Source organism: Octopus bimaculoides, chromosome 1, assembly GCF_046866305.1.
Source record: "Octopus bimaculoides isolate indiv1 chromosome 1, ASM4686630v1, whole genome shotgun sequence".
Classification (NCBI taxonomy): Eukaryota; Metazoa; Mollusca; class Cephalopoda; order Octopoda; family Octopodidae; genus Octopus; species Octopus bimaculoides.
Window position 1 is genome coordinate 181,979,619 of NC_142928.1, and position 10,000 is coordinate 181,989,618.

The window sequence follows — 10,000 nt, forward strand, 5'->3', positions numbered from 1 at the left end:
AACAAAAAGAGGAAAAGAAGAAAAATCAAAGTGTCTAAGACTCGCGAAACTGCGCTCAGTTTGCAGTCTAAATAATAATAATAATAATAATAATAATAATAATAATAATAATAATAATAATAATAATAATAATAATTTCTCTAAAAGAAATGGAAAAACTTTCAAAATACAAAGACCTGGAATTAGAGATAACTGGAATGTGGAGTATAAAAACAGAAACAATTCCTATCATAGTAGGTGCCTTAGGTATAATAAAAAAATATTCAGACAAATACATAACAAAAACACCAGGACTTACAAATATATATAACATACAGAAAATTGCACTACTGGGTACTGCACACATTCTACGCAAAACACTTTCAATACAGTAAACATAAGAGCACCACAGCAAACCACAGCACATACCCAAGGCGCACAGAGCTGCGCTCGGTAGTGAAGTGAAAGCACGCTATAAAAATAAAACTACTGAACAAAAAAAATAATAATAATAATAATAGTGATATTAATAATGATGAGAAGAAGAAGAAGAAGAAGAAGAAGAAGAAGAAGAATAAGAAGAATAAGAAGAAGAAGAAGAATTCAAACTGTTAAAAGCACTCTGTGATTCAAAGACTTCAGATGTTTTTATAGAATTGTCTATGTTTGCTAAAACTTTGAGATGTTAATAGATTTTTATGTCTTAACTACTATGTGATGTTTCATAGATAGATTCCGGCATCGTAAATACGATGTGATGTTTCATAGACAGATTACTATAGCTTTGCTAAAACTTTTAGTTGTTATACATAGATTTTTATATCTTAGCTATGTTGTGCCCAACTTGACGCTTCTCCCAAAAATCTAGATTTCTATACATAAATTTGTCCCCACGCTGGAATATCGGCGAGTTTCTTGCTTCCACTTAGCCCCCTGTCTGCCTCTCTCCCACTCAGACTTTAGTGCTGCTGTAAGCCTTCATGGCGATAGGATGGCCACTTAACAGCCCCCCCACCAAAAAAAAATATGTGTAAACCTTTTCTATTATTTCAAACTGACACATCACTGTCTCTGATCCAAAGAATTGAAATGCTTTTAGAGAATTATCTATGTTTACTAAAACTTTCGTATGTTTCTAGATTTTTATATCTTAACTACGATGTGGCGTTCCGTAGATTCCTTCATCGTAAATATGATGTGCTGTTTTATAGATAGATTACTATAGTCTTACTAAAACTTTGAGATGCTGTTCATAGACTTCTATATCTTAACTATGCTGTGTCCAACTTGTCGACGCTCCTCTCAAAAATCACCTTCGCACATGCCGCCAATCCACCGCCAAGCCTGTCAACTACCAGTCCTATCAAACAGCCTGTATTAGTAGACACAACAACCTGGCTCTTCTATTTAGCGCCGTAGCAACAACAGTAGCTAAACCAACAGCTATCATTTGTTGTCTAAAGAAATCAGGGGAGAGAATGTTAGGACCTCTAGGCCTTATAGTAATAACATATAGTGAACATATAGTGAACATGTAAATAATAATGTAGGGATTATAGTAGTAATAGTAGAATTATAATAGTGAACAAGTAAATAACAACGTAGAATGATTAACATATGGCGTTGTGCAACATTCGGCGACTAAACCGGCAGCCCCACTAAGCTTGCTTGCTTGGTGAGGAGGGTGGATTTTCGACACCCTGCGAGATTAAAAGCAAAACCCAGCAAAAGGCAGAGGAACTCAGAAGAGTCATTGGCCAGTCCAAAAACGGATAGACAGAACTCGTGAGCCCTGGTTAGCAGTATTTCTAGAAGGAACACTCTGATTTAAAACCGGGATTAGATAGGAATCCTTAGTCACAGTGATGACAACCTGTCAGTGTCCAACGGCTCCATGCCTAGAATAAAGTCAAACCGGGAATCGGGACTTAACTCAGAAGCAATATTTGGATGAAGATACGGGACCAACTGACATTGACCTATCTCCCAGTGAGAATCATGATGATGGTCCCCAGCACACAGAAACGTGAAGGAGATAGGCCCGACTAATGGGTAGTAAGAATTATGCAATCTTGGTTGGCACTCTTACTAGAGATGGTGTCTCAATAAAAATACCGGTTGGTGGCTAACCTTAAAAGACGAATCTCATTGTTGAGTGAAAATGTGTAATACAAATGTACCAAATTATGGTGTTAATGAGGCTAGAACCAAAGGTGAAAGCCTTTCGCCCGGCAGGTGCCTCGTGGTTGAGCAACGCAGGCCCGGTCGTCATCCAGAGACTGCTTATACACAGCGACAGAGAAGGTGGGGGTAAGGAGGCAAACCGAACGGTAATTGAATGCAGGGTCAGGAGTGAACTCAGTAGAAGGGGATTCCGACAATGCATGAAAGCAAAATGGAATGAAATAGGACTCTTCGAAATAAGTGAGCAATGGCTAGCCGACCAAGCAAGAGCAATAAGAGCAAATTGGCGGTTAACAGACATAGGAATAGAAGAGATAAACAGGAAAAGAAAATAGAAATAATACTTCACCAACGGATAACGTGCCCAGCGAGAACAGAGAAATGAATGGCGGCAGTGAAGACGTTGAACAAAGTGTAAACGTAAATTTTTTTCTCAGCAATGAAGTAACGGGAAGAGCTATATTACAAGAATACGCTGATGACCAACAAGACACAGTGAAGAAGAAGAAGATTTAAGATGGAGAACATTTTTTTAAGGAGAAAGAGTCAGTTGATGCCATCGACTCCATCACTTGAATGATACTTTGTTTTATAGAGTTTAGAATGACGAGAAACAAAATTGGCGTTAGTTGGATTCGAACTCGTAACCTACACGTTCAGAACAAATACATCAAGTCATCTTTTCTCAACTTCTAATAATTCTGACAATCTACTATTTAACATCCTAAATAATATCATGTACTATATAATAAGACCGGCATCTTTTAAGAGAAGTTTGAAGACACCAAATAAGTGTTAGAGAGCAAGTTTAGAAGGCAGATATCAACGCTGTCAACCATCTTTCGAACACACAAAAGGGCTTACTATAAGCCCTTGTTGACAGTAATCAAACAAAAGATTGTAAATTGGGTAACACCATATTTACATACCTCTCCAAACATTTGGAACAGCTAAGATCTGCACATAAAAAACAGCAAATACGAAACTGGTATTTGTAGATAAGACGACAGGCCGCCGAGCAACCAAAAAGGCATATCTTTAAATGATCGATACTTCCACGACCTAGTAAACAAGCTTGCAGATTTAAAAAAAAAAATCTAATCTGGATGAAGATATAATCTTAATAAGGTATCAGAATAACGATATTCACCATTCAGAAACAGGCCATCAATACGAGACACATTAAAAAGATTATATACAATTTTTATAATACAAATTATTGAATTCATGCGTGTGATGTATTTTCTGAAACAATATACTGCTTTGTATTAAGATATTCTGTCCTAACTCACACAAAATATACTTGGAGGGATAATAATATAGCAAAACCGTTCTACATACATATGTTTGATCAGTCTCAGCTTCTTAGGATTAACGAGCAAAGAAACTATGGTAGGACATACATTACCGGCCACTTCACGTCGAGAAACTAAATGGGAAAATATTGTGGAACTCTAGCATACGGCCAGACCGCTGGATATACATCACAAGCCTGACATTATTTTCTACATCAAAAGGGACATCAATGTGAGTGGCTGTGTGGTAAGTAGCTTCCCTACCAACCACGTGGTTCGGGGTTCAGTTCCACTGCGTGGAACGTTGGGCAAGTGTCTTCGACTTCGGGCCACCCAAAGCCTTGTGAATGGATTTGGTAGACGGAAACAGAAAGAGAAGCCCGTCGTATATATGTGTATGTGTGTGTGTGTGTGTGTGTGTGTGTGTGTGTGCGTGTGTGTGTGTGTGTGTGTGTGTGTATGTGTTTGTGTGTTTGTGTTTGTCCCCCCAACATCGCTTGACAACCGATGCTGGTGTGTTTACGTCCCTGTCACGTAGCGGTTCGGCAAAAGTGACCGATAGAATAAGTACTAGGCTTACAAAGAATAAGTCCTGGGGTCGATTTGCTCGACTAGAGGCGGTGCTACAGCATGGCCGCAGTCAAATGACTGAAACAAAATAATATAAAGTAAAAGAAAGAATGCACTGGCAATGTGGAGGTTTCCGTTAGTAAATTGTAATAAATTAGCTTAAAGTTTGAAAGATACAAAAAGTAGAAGGTAATTAATTTCACACTGCAAAGAAGAAATAGAGGAGAATTTGATGTTTCGGACAGCAGCCGCTTGTCAATGAAAAGTAGAGGAGTTAAAAGGGAAGAATACATTTTCTAGGGAGCTTTGTTTTGCGCTAAAAGCTACATAGTGCAATAAATTAAATGACTGGTGGAAATAAGTAGGGTGGACTGATACTTTTCAGCCAAAAGAGTAAGATAAGGCATGAGTATATGTTATGTGTATGGATGTATGTGCGCGCACAGATAATTGTGTGTGTTAGATAGTGCGTGTGGGTGGGTATGTTGCGACGGGATGTGTATGTGTGTGTTCTGATATGTAAGTGCTCTGAATGAGGCATGATAGTATGATGGATGGGTAGTGTCTTTGTAACGGATGGTGATATGAAGTGCATAAGAGGGCATTTATCAGTGTGGTAGGGTGGTTAGAAAGAAGTAGCATTACCAAAAGTAACCAAGGCAATTAATTCTTAGCTGTTGAATTAAAAAACATTAGGGCAATTAAACAACGTGTCTATCATCTCACTAAAATAACTACAATCGTAATAATGATAAAGATGTACTACAGTAAAGACATTGACAGATTAACTCTTAGATAAGAATAAGCATATTCCAAACAGTAGCAATACTAGCAATTTTAAATAGTGTGAACGTATGTTTTTGCAAAGCGTTTGCTAACCTTGAACATCTTTAGGCGTTTTCCAAAATGTGCCCTATTGTTTTGATGCACGAATCTAATCTTGATATATTGCTGAAAATAATAATAATAATAATAATAATAATAATAATAATGATAATAATAATAATGATGATGATGATGATGATGATGATGATGATGATGATGATGATGATGATGATGATGATGATAGTTTCAAATTTTTGGCACAGAGCCAGCAGTATTATTATTATTATTATTATTATTATTATTATTATTATTATTATTATTATTATTATTATTATTATTATTACTATCTCGGATAGTTCTTAATTATCTTAAGACCCTCGGATAGTTCTTAATTATTGGTTATTCTTTACATGAAAGCAGGCAACAACAAATCACCAAAGGTTTCAAGTAGTGCCTTTTCCTGTGACTCAAAGAGACAATACTCTCCTTAGAATACGAGCTGTACCCAACAACGCTGTCTTCTGGAACACCTCGAGCCTGCCAGTAGCTCCGATATTCTTAATACGTTTTTCAAAGCCCTTCGAAAGTGCTCCTAATGCTCCAATTGCCACCTGTATTACCATTACTTTCCTCATGCCCCATAACTTTTCTATTTCCTTATATTTCACCTTCGAATCGCCTGGTATTGCAACATCTATTATCTTTACTTCTTTTTCATCTTTATTGATGAGCACGATATCTGGTCGTCTCACCTTTATGACTTGGTCACACTACATATTAAAATCCCAGAGTATTTTGTAATGTTCATTTTCCATTACTCCTTCTGGCTGGTGTTCATACCATTGTTCGGCTCTCTCGAAGTTTGCTTTACCGCACAACAGCTAGTGGACATATCTGGCCACATTGTCGTTCCTCCTTTTATATTCATGTTGTGTGAGCTTACAGCACTCACTAACAAACATGGCTTATACTTTCTCCCTTCTCAGAGCACATCTTACACAGTAGCGAGTCAGCGCTTTTATCAATGTGATATTTGGTGTAGTTTGTTCTGAGAGCTTGTTCTTGAGCGCTGCACACTAATGCCTCAGTGGGCCCTTTTAAGTCTCCTTTCTGCAGCCATTGCCAGGTTCTATTCCAATCAATCTCATCTTTATTCTTCAAGAACTGACTGATATGGCTGCTACATTAGGGAATGATGCTGCAGCTTTGCCAACAGTTATCAAGCGCAAATATATGCAGCTAAGTTCAGGAAAGGATAGGAGAGTCTTGAAGATGATCCAAGGTCTCGAGGTCCTGCAACTGACACCACCGAGAAAGGCATTGATCGTATTCACAACGATTGACTATAAATCAAACAGTCAATACTGTCAGCATATCCTGTAAGAGATATGAGAATAATCTACTCTAAAAATGGATTATTTCACGTTCTTGCGAGGTTTCTAAGTTTTTATGATGTAAACAATACATACATATATTTGTGCGTGTGTGTTTGTGTGCCTTACTCTCCCCTATTCAGTTTTCTCCGTACCTGATTTAGAACAAAGATAATAATTTGGTTATAGAACATGGAATTCACTCTGTAGCACAGATATATATGTATGGACATATAAACATAAAACAATAAAGTATGAAGTATATAAACATAACATATATTATTTTATTCATTTATTCTTTTATTAATTTATTCTTTCACCTGTTTCAGTCATTTGACTGTGGCCATACTAGAGAACGGTCTTTAGTCGAACAAATCGATCCCAGGACTTATTCTTTGTAAGCCTAGCACTTATTCTATTGAATCCTTGTGTCGAAACGTTAGGTTACGGCGACGTAAACACACCAGTATCGGTTGTCAAGCGATGGTGGGAGGACAAACACAGACACACAAACACATACATATATATATATATATATATATATATATATATATATATATACGACGGGCTTCTGTCAGTTTCCGTCTACCTAATCCACTCACAAGGCTTTGGTCGGCTCGTGACTATAGTAGAAAACACTTACGCAGGATGCCACGCAGTATAACTGAACGCGGAACCATGTGGGTGGGAAGCAATCTTCTTACCACACATCCACTCCTGGGGCGGGGTGTGTGAGTGCGCACGTATAAAAATGTGCATGCATGACTGTGTGCATGTATGTGAATGTGTATGTATGTGTGTGTGTGTGTGTCTGTCTGTCTGTGTGTCTGTCTGTCTGTGTGTCTGTGTGTGTGAAGTCGCAGGCATGGGTATGTAATTTGTGTTTTCTCCTCAGCTACATAGTTCTGGGTTCAGTCACATTGGACAAGTGCCTTCTACTATAGCCCGGACCGAGCAAAGACTTGTGAGCGGACTTCGTAGATAAAAGCTGGAAGCCCGTTACACATATATATATATATATATATATATATATATATATATATATATATATATATATATATATATATATATATATATATATTTATATATATAGGGTGTGTAAGGTATTTGAGGACATACCTTTTTGGGGTCATTGCTGCATATTTTCCTTACTGTGTATAATCTTTCTTTCAGAAAATAATAACGGCAGACTCTCAGCTTATTCAAGAAACGAAGAGACATGCTATTATTGTGGTTATAAAGGCTGGGCAAAACGATTTTAAAATATCGCGATTTTTAGAAGTTGCTAGATCTTTCATCTACAAAGATTGCAACGAGCTACACAATGAAGATGGAAACGTGTCACCAGTATCACAGCATGAAAAGCATTCTAAACGCTTTGAAATCATCAGAACACTTGAATGTATGCAGCAAGTTCAACAGACCATTGATTCCAATCCCAGAAAATCCATTAGATCAAATGCAAAATGTCTCCATTTGTCAGAAGAAACAGTCAGAAATGTTGTCCACGAAGACATCAGATATAAATCTTATATGATGAGGAAAAGTCAATTTATCAGAAAAAGCAAAAGAAAATCACTAAATCAGATCTAAAAGGTTCTTAAACAAACAGAAAAATCCAGCAGAAGATTTGATTTAGTATTTCTCAAACGAGAAAAACTTCAACCAAGATCAAAAAGTTAACAGAAATGACAGATGGTCACGTACAGACCCTTCTGAAGTTCCAAGTGTTATGCATACAAAATTTCCTGCAACTGTCATGGTTTTAGGGGCTGTCAGCAATGAAGGATATGTTATGTTCCCTTACTTCTTTCCACAAGGCCTTTGAGTTAACTTTGTCGCATATATTAAGGTCCTGGAAACAATTTTTAAGCCCTGGATAGACAGTGTATGCAATGGAAGGCCATATGTGTTTCAGTAAGACTCTGCACTATCAGACATGGCCCTTGTAACACAGGTATAGATAGCTGAAAATTTTCACGATCACATAACCCATAACCTTTGGCCTTCTAATTCCCCAGATTTCAATCCATTGAACTACTACATATGGTGCATTGTCGAGAGAGATGTCAATGAACACGCCCATAGCACCAAAGATTCTTTGAAATCTGCCATAGTCAGAGTAATGTCTGAAAGGAACCAGCAGCACTTGATTCGAGCATGTAGATGATTTAGATCTCATACAGCAGTTGTTGAAGCTGAAGGTGGCTTTATTGAATAGATAGATAGATAGATAGATAGATAGATAGATAGATAGATAGATAGATAGATAGATAGATAGATAGATATCGATACATATATATATATATATATATATATATATATATATATATATATATATATATATATATATATATATATATATATATATATATATATATATATATATATAAGTAAATAGTGGGGTTGTGTTAACCGCACGTGGAGAAATAATAGGAAAATGAAAAAAAGCCAGAATGCTGAACTGGAAGCATAATTTAATAAAGATTTGTTCTAACCGGTTTTCATTGCGATGAAGCAAATTATCAAGAAGAAGGAGAATGAAAATGTTTTTTCATAAGGAACAAATAAACCTCCCTCAATACCGCCAAATTCCACTCAGTGGCCACATAGACTCTTGCGCCAGAAACAAAAACCCTAAATTCATTATATTCCCTTTCTATCAATGTAAAGACAGAATCTCCACACAAGAAAGAATCAACAAGGAGAATCTTTTCATAGAGAAATTCCAACCATTTCTTAACACACACACCCCTCAGTGACCTTATTTCTCTATGAACAGACATAAACTTCCTGTTGGGAAAAAAAGAGTTCATAACTCTAACTAAAAACACTTGTCTCCCCTTACACACACTTCCTGTTTTGACACCACATTTCCTGCTTAACACAAACTTTTAACCCTTTTTTTAAACCTAACAAAACTCTCAACTCTCATGCATCCTTATTTTTCCTACCAATTTATACGTGAACTACTATTGAACTACAAAAGCTCAAAGACAATATAATGTATGGGTATATTTATTTATTTTTTTATATATTATTGTTTCATATATTGTTTTCTTCATTTTGTACTTTTTTGTACTTCTTTGTAAAAAAACATTTTCATTCTCCTTCTTCTTGATAATTTGCTTCATCGCAATGAAAACCGGTTAGAACAAATCTTTATTAAATTATGCTTCCAGTTCAGCATTCTGGCTTTTTTTCATTTTCCTATATATATATATATATGTATATATATATATATATATATAGAGAGAGAGAGAGAGAGATAGATAGATAGATAGATAGATAGATAGATAGATAAATAGATAGATAGATAGATAGATAGATAGATAGATAGATAGATAGATAGATAGATAGATAGATAGATAGATAGATAGATAGATAGATTCTGTCTCACAACTCCAATAGCTTATATGGACAAGCGTTCGCGACTACGTATATAAGAGTTAAGCAGAAAGTTTAGAGAAAAAGTACTGAGAACGTAAGTTATTCAACAGGAAAATACGAGAAATAGCGGTTTTAAAATTCACTCGTGAAATTGGTAATAATGAGGAAAGTACATTTACTAAATACTAATCAGACCACTGATATTAAAACCACTACTTCGTTTACGACAAACTAATGCTAAAATACAAAGTGCCCATGTGTGTGTGTGAGTGCGTGTGCGTGTGTGTGTCTACGTATGTGTGTGTGTGTGCGTGGGTATGTAAGTAAACCGGCTTATACATATTTATATGGGGGATTAGGTGCTTGTGTGTATAACTACGTCTA

General features: G+C 36.3%; 1 protein-coding gene across 3 annotated transcripts in view; it reads right to left on the reverse strand.

Moving 5' to 3' along the window:
* Window positions 1-10,000, reverse strand: part of LOC128249403 (uncharacterized) — a 162,529-nt gene that overhangs the window by 11,768 nt on the left and 140,761 nt on the right. The window lies entirely within an intron of this gene.